The 12,391-nt window shown below is 40.2% G+C and overlaps 1 protein-coding gene across 2 annotated transcripts in view; it reads right to left on the bottom strand.

Annotated features, from left to right (window-relative positions):
- gpc5c (glypican 5c) overlaps nt 1–12,391 on the bottom strand; it is a 112,604-nt gene that overhangs the window by 86,859 nt on the left and 13,354 nt on the right. The window lies entirely within an intron of this gene.

Here is a 12,391-nt window from a genome sequence, read left to right as displayed (position 1 = left end):
TTTAAATTTTTATTCATCTGTGATTTTCGAAAAAGTTGTCTCCTATGGTTAGACAGATCTAGATTCTCATTCTGTGATAAGTCAAGCATGACTGTTGTGGGCTTCTCTGCATTTTCCAGTTCTGGGAAATATACTAAGAACAAAAAACAGGCCACTTTTTAAGCCACAACTAGCATTGCGTGGAACTCAGTGGGGTTTGATTGTTCTGTCTAACCACTGTACCTAATTCTGGATTTGACCACACTCAGTTCAGACACACACTCGTGGGTGGCTATCATTACTATGTCACAGCCTCCCATCTGTGATCCTGTTGGGAAATGAAGCCTTACTGGATTATTTTGGAGGATATTTTTTTACGAGGCAATTATCTTTAATTTGCTAGGAAGTCCTAAAACACTGAAATTCAAAACACATAATTGTCACGCTAACTCTATGGAAACAAATGAACAGACCTTGTTTGTCTGTGGCCGTGTGGTGCAATCTGACATCTTCTCCGTTTGGAATAAACAATGTATTAAATGTGTAAAATAGCAGCCAGCGACAATGAGGAAGACGCCTTTGCCCTACAGTGGCTTAAACTGAGAATGTATTTATGACTCTATAATAAGGTATTGCACCACATCCAAATGCTATGCCAAGGTCATTCTCTAAAATACTGGATTTAAGTCATAGGAGGTTATTTCCACTTTACATTCTGCATGCCAACCCTTTGTTTAACTGTCTCAATTAAAGCTAAAGTGTCACTATGAAACTGCCACAATCACCAAGTCAAAAATAAGCACAGCACTATGGTTTTGTCACAACTGGCGTTTCTTGCTTTTGCTACACAGTTGTTACTGTATGGATGGATTCCTCAGTCTAAATCACAATGCACGCATGCAGAAGATGTGCATATGTTAATTATTAAAGGTTAATTATTCTGTCTGACCAGTAGATTGACTGCTGTTGCATTATAGAGGCTATTGTTAATTATTTAAAGACTCTGTGAGCAGTCTTTGAAAATTCCAGACTTTCTTTCATCCATTGGTTTATAGATTATAGACAATGGGTTGCTGGTGGACATTCCAGGATACATCTGAATACCTTGGGTGACTCTCTAATAAATAACTGTTAGAGCAACTATCTGTTGCTCGTTAAGGTAGCATTTCAAATGTTTGCCTACTGTTTGAAATAGTTTAATTCATAAGTGCTCACTTCACTAACAGTTCTTTTGCCTGTTCACTTCACATCACTGAAACTCAGGTTGCTGCACCGCTGATAGTATCCTCTTGAAAATTATGAATTCGTAAAATAACAGGCAAAATTCCACCAAATCTGCTACACAAATACTACGTCCAGTTCAGTTATAAACAGGAGAGAAACAGAATAAAAGGAAACATATTAAGTTCAAGGTTTAACCCAACTCCCAACCTAAAAGCTGGGATAGATTCCAGCCCCCGGGTGTGCCTAAATTGGGCAAGTGGACAAAACAATGGATGGATGGAATTATATATGTTTGCATTAGGTAAAAATACTCCAAAAAATGTATTTTGTCCCCTGAGGGTATATCTAATAATGGAAGTGGCATGCTTGTAGAGGTGTTGCATTGCAATCTAACTTTGTTCTGTTATCCTGGCAAATTGAGTTTCTGCCAGAGGTTTCTTCCTCCTAAAATGGAGTTTTTCCATTGTCATCAAGTGCTTTGATTGTTGGGTTTGCTTTGTATTATTATAGTGTCTGTACCTTATATAAAGCGACTTGAGGTGAGTGCTGTTGTGATGTGGCGCTATATAATTATAATTCAATTAAAATTAATTACTGTGGGATAGCTGGTGGATAAACAGTAATAAAAACAAGTGTTGCATGATGCACTTGAGGGCTCAAGTTCTTGCGTGTGTGTGTGCATAAAAAACTTTGTAACCCTACAACCATTATTGGACTTTACATCCAAATCCCATTATGAAAACCTGAGATACAGGGTATCACAGATGACACTGATTTCAATTTTTGCGCGAGCACAAGCAGAGAGAATCTACATATTTGCTTCTATGTATGTCTATTTTCAAGCATCTATATGTGACCCTGTAGATGTGTGTGTGCTTCCGTGTGCTTGGAGATGTGGTAATACCGTGATAATGAGACCGGAGACACTGTTCTCATACCATGGAGTTGTGGGTCATTCCTATCTTGGCAATCAGTCCTGACTGAACCTGACCAACCATGTTCTCAGGCAAAGCATTTTAATCCTACACGCTTGGGTTTCAGACAGGTCACCACACAGTTATGTGACATAGTGACATATGTGTAGATTACATATTCTTGTTTTAATTAGCAGAAATACTGTATATAGGTCCATCATCGCCCACGCACTGCTGGTCATCTTAGGTTACATGGAAGAGCTGCAGTGTCACACAATCTCCCCGTTTAATGGTAATAAACTATTAATAAGTCTTTGAATTAATCTGTTGATTCATCATACTTGTGCAGCGAAATCATACATCTAAAATCTAAAGTGGTAGCATGACTCATCTGTCAGACACCAGGCGCAAACATGCTGCTCACATAAGTTTGACCTAAAAGAATCGGACAACTGCCCCTTGCCAAGAACACTTTGAGTTGAAAAACCTCTTTGAAAGCCCATATACAATCAAAATGTATGTGCACATAATGTAGCTGACCTTTGGCTCCAAGTCCCAATTTGCCTGTCTTGTCCTATCAGGAGGTGAACGTTTGGAATAATGAGGGAGGGGTGTGGGGGCTTTATATTTCACTGTAAGCATTCCGGGAATCTAAATGGCAACCCTGCTGTGTCAATAGGTAAGGAAAGAAAAATTTAAAAAATGAAAAATTCATATCCTGCAGTGTCCACAGTGCACTGCCCTATAATGTGGCAGGGAGGCAGACTGAACATGGAGACTGAATGGTGGCGGAGGGGGGGCAATGCTTTCTGCTTTGGCAAAAGAGGGGAAACATGATCGGCTGCAGGGAAATGAGCAGATGAGCAGATGAGAGAACGACAGGGACAGAGGAGACAGAGCTCAGGAGCTGTGGGTGAAGGGGGTGAGGGGAGAGTGGTGGGGTGGTTGCTAAAGTGGCTAATACCATAAAGGGGAAATGTAGACAGTCAGCACTGGTAGACACTGTTGACAGATTGATGGACAGAACCTCTGGTACTTACCATTAAGAGGGCCATAGGAGTTTAGTCATGTCCCATTTTCTCTTTAATTTATTGGTATATAGATTACAAGTATGCGCATCTAAATGCAGCAAGTGTTACTAGAAGTGTGACAATAGCAACAAAATATATTTTACCCAGTCAACACCATGGGAAAAGTGATTAGACAGCATCCATTCTGAGTAACTGTATGACGAAAGAAAAGAGAAGGACCAGCGAGTGACATACTTTTTCTAACTCTGGCTTAGATTGTGAAAAATGTAGCATTGCTCCATGCAGTAAGAACATTAGTTCATACAAAAGTTTCAGATTGTGAAACTTTCTAAAGATGTGAAAGGAAATGAAAAGGCTAGGGAACACAGTGGTTGGGATGCTGATAGGGGGCTGCATGAGTGCAGAAGGTGTAGGGATGGTCATATACGCAAATATTCAATAGAAAGACTGATTTTTCTTTCCCAGGATTCATGCCACCAAATTATTGCCTTTAACTCTAAAAGATTAAAATTCTCTGTTTATTGTAGTTCACTAGCAAAAACCTGCTCTATGTGCAGTTTTTGCCAAACCTCCGGTGCTTTTTCAAAGTCTTCACTTTGTATTTAGTGGTGACTCAAACAAAATTCCATGGCGTATGCCAGTGGTTCCCAAACTTTTTTGCTAGCCCCCCCCCCCCCCCTTATTTTACAAGAAAAATCTTTTTTTTTTTTTGCGTTTACTTGTGGACGAGGAATACAGAGTTTGTCATGCAACGTCAAAGGTACAAGAGATGAATTACAGAATGGCAGATAGAGACAAAATACTGTTACTGTTAATCTGACTATCTTCAGGTTTTACACGCTTACATATACACACGCAGTTACTGTCCCTCCATTTAGAAAGGTGTAATTATTTTATGTGTAGTTGTTTTTTTCCTGTGTAATAATATTCAACATTGCTATCAATACATTTTTCAAAAAAATGCCTCTCTGTACAAAATGGGTTCAAAAACAGTACAGTAACTTTACTGTATAAAGAGCTAACATCTCCAAACTGTCAGGAGTAGTTAGTCATTACAAGAAGTGTTTGTGAACTAAAAATCAAGAATGTTTGATACTGTTTGTCTGTGATTTGGAGAGCCCAGCGCGTGCTCCTGACACAGGGAAAACCAGTTCTGCAGGGGAGACCTACCTTGGCACTTGTGCAGGTGAAGCCAAAGGGAAGATATGCTTCACCATATTTTCTAGTCTTTGGCTTGGAAGAAAGTTGGTTTGGAAACATATTTGGCCATGCCTCATCTCCTGCTTTGCGTTTGTGTCAGGTTGTGTTAAAAACATGTCCATTGTGTTAGCAGTGTCCAAGTGTCACTTTGTTTTTTCTTTTCACCCCCCCCCCCCCCCCCCCCCCCACCCACCCACCACAATGGCCGCACCCAGGGGGCGGGCCCCACACTTTGGGAACCTCTGACATATGCTAATTTTGGTTCAAGTTTGTAAAAATGCTGCAACTTCAGTGGTGTGGAACTGGTTTGGCAGATACACACCAAAGCACATTTTTTGGTAGAGCATGCAAGTGGGCTGTCGTTATTACCGTTATTACCGTTATTACCGAACCGATTTTATGTCGCACACGGCGCTTAAAAATCTGTCAAAAATTGTTTTAGTACGACTTTGCTAAGCTATGAACCCGCACCGCTTGATGGATTGTCAGAGCATTGCAGCTACCGTAGTCAGGAGCCTCGTAATACCTACGGTGCTTCAACATAATATTACCATATTGTTTGTGTATAAGGTCTTTTTAAGTTTTGTGGATATTATACATGGTTATGCTGAGGATATGTTGGCCAATTTCCACTGGAAATGCCTTTTGATTAAACTGTCAGCAAGGAATTTGCATTTGCACTGTTACATTTTTATATAACTTTAATGCACATAAAAAAACAGCTGCTTGTTTAAGTGAAAATACATTGATGGGTTTTTTTTTTTTGCACTAATAAAGTTGTGGAGTTGTAAAGTAATTTGTCCTGCGTCAAATATATTGTCAGTTATATCGTTATCGCAAATTTTCAAATATATATCATGATGAGTATTTTTGGCCATATTGCCCTGCCCTACTCGGCAGTATGCCTTGAGCAATCACAATACACAGAAACAGTTTGCATTGACAATCAAAAATTTGCATAACCGTATTGCACGTACAATATTATGGAACTTAATGTTTTATTGCCAAAAATTAAGTAGTGAAATGATTCCATTTGCAAAAGAATATAGGTCCGGTGCAACCTCAAATTAGCCGGCGATGCCTTTTTACATACACAGGTAAATTGAACAAAAGTGCCTAGCTAAACCTAACTAAATGCATGACTCTCTGTAGTTTGTGACAAATTTTAAATATGTCCAGGTAATAAACCATTACTTAAGTGGAAACTGATGAAGACTAAACTAGAGAGAGCCAGGGAAAGAGACTGGACTCCAGATATTCATAAAAAAATGAAAGGAAACATTTAGGCTAACATATGATTAACATGAAACAGACCCTTAAACGGACTGAGGTGTTAAACAAATCCAAGATGAAAGGGACTCTAATAAAGAATTTTCCACTTTTCTAAGCAGGTGTGGCCTCTGTTTTCATTTATCAGCTTTATCATAAATCAGGCATACAGGAAGGTGCAAGCGTATTGTTTAAATTAGGGGCCAAAACTGGTCTGTATAAATGTCTAAGTCCAGTACGCTATGAAAACAAAATAAAATGCTTGTATTTTCTGACTACAATAAACAAAAGGATGATACTAAATAATCAAGACCTACGCAAAACAATATTTCTTAAGATAAGATAAGATACCTTTATTAGTCCCACGAGTGGGAAATTTCATGTTAAAGGGCAAATTCCCATCACAATCCCAAAACCCAAAGTGGTGACAGTTTACCAATGATAGACTGCACTGTGCTTGACTTAAAGGCTTAAACCTGTGTTCATCTTGGCTTACAATGCAGCAGATACAATCTATCACTGATCATATAAAGAGGACACAGCTGGAGAGAGTCAGAAGACCATTTTCATCATTTACTGCAACTCCTCCCCTAATACAATGGATGAATGACCTGGGAATTTGTGACTAAATCCCACTGTGGGGACTCGTTAATGGTACAAAGAAGCCACAGAGGCAAAAAGGAAACAGAAGAAGCAGAGTGTCTATGACAGGGTGTAATGAGCAAAATGACTTGACTTGAATGTGGAAGTGATCTGCTAAATCATTCCCACACCCAGCTGGAAAAGAGGCACAAGAGAAAGACAGCTAAGTCCAACCAAATTTGGGCTGAAGCAAACATGTGAGTCATACTACAGAGGCATATGCTGATCACAATGTTGATCCACTTATGCATTAAAAGCATACATTCTCCCACAGGTACTGGCTGAAAACAGCTCTCCTTCACAGGAAGTCTGGCCAATTTGCAAAGTACAACACGCCATTCCCCCAAGCTCACCAATATCCCCTTATGTGCCTCAGCATGACCTTATTATGGTCGAATCCACATTATTAATCTCCCTCAAAAATATCTCCTCGTCCTCAGAGATATTAAACCGCTGTGGTAAGGGTTCTGGTTATTAGGCATTTTCTCAAAAACATTTTGACTGACAGCTGCTGTGTAAGGACACATGTACTCACATCTACATCTAAGCTTTGTGTAAGCAACCTTACTAGGTCAGATCTAGAAACATTTAGCAATCACTGTACAAGCAGTTGGATTAACAGATGCATTCAAAAAATGATTCTTGGCCGTTATAAACATGAAGCAATAATTCTCGATAAAATGTAGCTGAAATATATAAAATCAAAGGTCTATTTATTCAAATAATTAATCATTGAGTGAAATATGCTGAGTATACACTGAATATATACTAATCCCGCACATTTCATTTAACCTATCCCATTAAATTTAACATATTGTACTGTATTAATGTTGCAAAATTACATGGAAAATTTACAATCAAATTACTTAAAGTACACATTTTGGGCATAAATATTGTTTTTAGTGTAGACATGTGGGGTCGTGCAAGATTATGACCCCACACCCAAAATTCCTCAATAGCTCAACAGTTTCTTAGGAACTCTGGAGGCTTTTGGCTGAGACGGACAGTGACTTGAAAAGAGAGGGGGTATGCATTAATGTGAAGAGAGTTTATGAAGACAGCATTTATGAAAAAGCAAGCAGGCTACACAGATGGCAATGTGGAAGGTAACTCGTGGGTCTCAGACTCTGAGCATGAATCTTGACGTCTCAGACTAAGGTCTTCAGAAAATCCTAAGCAGGATGTCTCTTCTTTTCTTGACAACCTTGACCCTCACAGCATCAGATGCCACAGTACGGTCCACTCTGTCACTTTGATTATGTCTGAATGAAGTCATGTGAAACGTAACATAGAAGTGACCTATGCCTCAGCAATGTGAGTTATCCCATGTCTGAAAAAAACTACATCTCTCTCTCTCTCTCTCTCTCACACACACACACACACACACACACACACACACACACACACACACACACACACACACACACACACACACACACACATCAGCCAGTGAAGCATGAGTGCAGCTGAGTGAGACATAAGAAAATAACATAAGAAAAAGCCAGGCTGAACCTATCAGCAGCAGAGTATGAATCCTATCAGCCTGCCAGACAGAATCTGTTCCAGAAAAGCCAAACTGTCTTGGACTGGTAACAAGCACTGGGAAATATGACTTTGTCTTATTATCAAGTAATTTCCTGAGTGTGATGCTTATTGTGCTCTTAGTCTTACCAATAGCCTCACAACTATTTCTAACAGGAATGTAGGAAACAGTATTTATTAAGCAGCCTCAGAAAATAATTTGTGAGAAGGGGAAAAAATTGGATATTTATCCAAGGTTCCTTCTAATCATTGCAATAGAACTTGGCACAAGGCTGGACAGATATCTAGACCGCTATGGTATTTGCTTAGGCATTCAATCTAATATTGTGATGCATGCGTGCTTGCTGAGGAAGATGGTGGCTAATGAAGAAAAACAAAAGAAGACTTTTGGATTAAATATGACAGCGGAGAACAGAGATGTGTTTATGGTTATGGTTCTATTTTGCAGAGTGCACTGTTGGCAGCCATGTTATCTTTAAGACATGAGAGCGCTCTGCAGCACACATGCCAGCCAGCAAGTTCAAGATACTGGCACGCTGCCCACTTGGGCCCAGCATGCTCTTGTTAAGCAACCAATGCTGACAAAGCACGGTTCACAGAAAGCGAGAGAGAAGGAGAGAGAGACACCCGGGACGATAAAAAAGGAAAGTTGTCAAGAGGGTAGCAGCACATAGTGACTCTACAGAGAAAAAGCCTGTTCACTCAGTGGTTTTAAAGGTATACATATGCATTAAAAGCATGCATTCTCCCACAGGTAGACACCTGACAGAAGCACATTCAAACACACCTGTGCACACTTCACTGTGCTCCTTCCTTTAGCAACAAGCCCTCCCTTCATCTTATTTCTCTCTGCTCACTTTCAAGGCCCCAGTCCCTGCTCTCTGGGTTCTCACACATTCATGAGGTGAGAAGGGCAAATGAAAAGCAGAGGTAATTAGGACAGATTTGAGCCCAACTTCAAGACTTTATGGCACGTTGAGCTTCTCCCTTGCTCCTCCCTCTTTTCCTTTTGTTATTTCCCACTTTTCCCCAGTGAGGCCGAGTTCTCCAAACTCTGAAAGCATCCTTCTTGCATCCTGTCCTCATGTGTCATGTTTACTCAGGAGACTAGAAAGGCATTGCAATAGAAACACGCTTAGTACACACGCACTTCGAAAGACACAGTGCATTTGCTCCAATGTTAAGTCTATAAACACAGTCTCCCTCCACCCTGTAGACTAAATGAGACATGTAGGGACCGATTCCGGATATCCTCCCTAATTTGAGCATGAGCTCATAGCTCCGAGCAATGTCATTCTGTGTCCAAACGTCAGCCTCTAGAGCAATAACCCTGTCGTTTAAAACATCTGCAGAGAAATATACACGCAGACGTGAAGTGAGAGAACAAAAATGATGATGTGAGAGAGGACGGGATAAAATTAGTGAAAGACATTGCAGACAAATCCAGAGATTGCAATAAAGATAGAGGGACCTGAATCTGATGGATAAACGATGCTTGAAAACAGGATGTAGCAGTCAAGTGACTCACTCTTCCAATCATATGCAAAAGCAATAAATCAAATCAAATACATGCAATAAATGAACCTGTTGGCTCAACAAAGGCTGCGTTGTGTGGGCCACCCAGGATGATTCTGACAGTTAAAATAAAGAAAGCATTAAGCAAACTTTTTAATTAAACTAAAACGCTTCAGGCTAGGTATTCTTGTTTGCCTGTCAGTGCTGAGAGAGAGGAAATGAGAGGCATGGGGTTGTGAGTGCAAAGAGCAACTAACATGGAAACTACTGTCTAAAAAGGCAATTAGAAGAGCTGTAAATTCCCAAAAGGCAGGGGGACAATTACTGTAGGCAGAACTAAGCCACCTGGGAAGACAAACAATCTCACAGTGACTCACTTATTATTGTGCATTCCCATTATCTATTCCCCCCATTAGTTCGTCTTCTTATTCTGCATTATGCCTTTAAAAGCCGAGGCCTTCAAGTATCTTCAAGTCTTCGATTGTGGTTTTCGATCACATTGGGTCTGAAATTCATGTGCTGAAATACACGCGCACACACACGCACACAGAAGCACACGCATAGCCTGCCAGGCGTCTGGAGAGTTCCTGGATGATGAAACAAGGATCAGCTAATTATGCCACCTCAGTGAGAAAAGTAATCGTTCTTTATATGGCGTGGTTTTCAGTCCCTGTCACTCTTTCTCAAATTAACTCCTTGTCCTCAAAGGGCACGTACTGCAAAGTTTCAAATGTAGTGCACTCACTTTGTATGATATTTAAGCCAAGAGAGTACATTTCTCTGAAAAAGTATTTGTCAAGTCTTGTGAGGACAACTTGAGCCTCAAGGTGGCCACAGTGTCTAGTGAAGGTGGTAAATATTGTACATGCTTACATGTCTTTGGTGCATATGTATATGCTCACACACAGACACACAATATCCTGCACATGTAATATACACATGTTCAAAATTTCTATATTACACAAACATTAATGGCCTTTAGCTGTGAGTCAGGCCCCCCCCCCTCTCATATCGGTGTCACTAGTGATCAAAAGTGTCAGCATTTTCCTGACATCTGCCATCCCAGCCTCGTGACTATATACCCAGATACCTACTCTCTTGCTCATCATTCCCACCTGTCGTTCACACTCTCACACACACGCAGACACCACACACACAGACAGACAAACACATGAAATTCATTTTCCTTTTCAACAGCTTGCAAACAAGAGTTCCCTGAACAAGAATCTACTAAAATCCTAGTAAGAATCCTTTTACAACAAGCAAGAAAACATTAGGCCACAGAAAAGTTTCCAAGCGAGATCACGCCAGATCTGATTGGCTATGGCAGGGTGACAGCCGAAAGCCCTTGATGGCAATTTTAAGCTGACCGAGCTTAGAGCGGGCTCTGTGGTTCACACCTACCAACCATCAGTGCCCAATGACCATTCCTTATCAGCTATGACATGGATTAGACTATGACTGTTTGTGCTATGGTTGAGAGAGGGAGAGTAGTGAGCTGACCTAGGTGTATCTGTGAGGATCCTGTGGGAGGTTTAATGTTAGGAAGAATGAATGATAAGGAAGAGAGGGGCTGATGCCTGAAAATTAATAACCTGGCTGTGGGTTTTAGGGCTGTGGGTTTTACTGGTATGATGAGGTGGAAGGACTATAGCTAAGGTTAATTGTATATTTTCAAGATTTTGAAGCTAGCAGGCAAACCTGTTTATTCACATTATTACAGGAACACAAGCGCACATGTGGTCTGCATTTAGGGGGTCATACTCATGACATGGCAACTCCCACATAAGACAAAGCACAGTAGGAAATTTAAGGCTGTCAAAACAAACGATGTCCAACGAAAGCACATATACATGCAGACACACTCCTCACACACCCCCATGTAACTTCCAGTGTGCATATCCTTTTGGCTAACCTTACCAATCAGCATGAGAGCTTTGAGTTCAAATAATATGAACAACAGTGTAAAAAAACACTCAGACACTGCACCCGTCGTGAGATTTGCTGCACACACCTGAATATAAGCTGAGAGCAAACAAAAAGAAATAGGAGGAAAAGGTGATCCACAGACAATTTCCTATCATTTAGAGTTTAAATAACAGCACCAATGTTATCAGACAAATTCATATTCTTGTTACTTCAGTATATGAGGCACCGGCTACTTCACATTCCACTACAGGCTCTCAGACAGCTCAGAGACTGTCCTTAGAAGGCCTTGAAAATTAAAGCCTAGTGACATCATCATTTTCGGCACCATCCAGTTTCTATTGTTATTCCATTGTTATTTTCCATCTTGGCCTTTTCAGGATATGTTGAACACCTGATCTTCATTCACGAGGAAGGCTCAGACATGAGGTAAGGAGGGAGGAATAATAATAACCCTGAAAAGGACAAACACAGCTATTTCACTTAATTGGTTTATGAGCATGCTGTAAGAGGAGCTTATCTCTAGAAACGTTTAAACACTTATAAAAATGCTTTGTGTTCAAGCAGTGGAATTTCACATAGCTTTCATTTTAGTTCAAGAAACATTATGGGGATGAGTATACACTTTCCAGATGACATACATGAGTTAAACGTGAGCAGTAATTTCCATGGCATCGATGTACAGGACCGTTCCCTTACCCGTTATTACTCCATTATTTCATATTAGACACCAAGACCAGCAGTGTTTCTTGCTTCCTTTGTATCAAAAATCTGGCCAATGCTGCATCAAAGCAGTTTGTGGCCATATAAAACTAATTGCATGGTACTAAAATTCCTGTAGCACTAAAACATCCGAGGCATGTTTCCTACCGAGTGGCATTGTACTGGAGGAAAAACCTGGTCTGTTTTAGATTTGTTTTTTTTATTTAAATGACACTGCAATTAGTGGAGGAGGGAGGGCAAACTTGGGAAGCTGGTGCACTGCTTGATTTAGTTGTGTGTAGCACAAAGACCTTTAACTTCCAAGATAGGCTTTTATCTACAGCAAAGATTTTTTATATCAAAGAGGCATCACAAACAAAAATTATATAAATAAATAAAGAACAAAAGCAAAAAGAACTATTACTTTCAAGGATTGTTACACCCTAC

The sequence above is a fragment of the Rhamphochromis longiceps genome, linkage group LG18 (genome assembly GCF_057381845.1).
Source record: "Rhamphochromis longiceps isolate RC_006_pf linkage group LG18, R_longiceps_female_GT1.1, whole genome shotgun sequence".
NCBI classification, from domain to species: domain Eukaryota; kingdom Metazoa; phylum Chordata; class Actinopteri; order Cichliformes; family Cichlidae; genus Rhamphochromis; species Rhamphochromis longiceps.
Note: the sequence above shows the minus strand (reverse complement) of the source record. Positions and strands in the feature narration are given on the sequence as shown.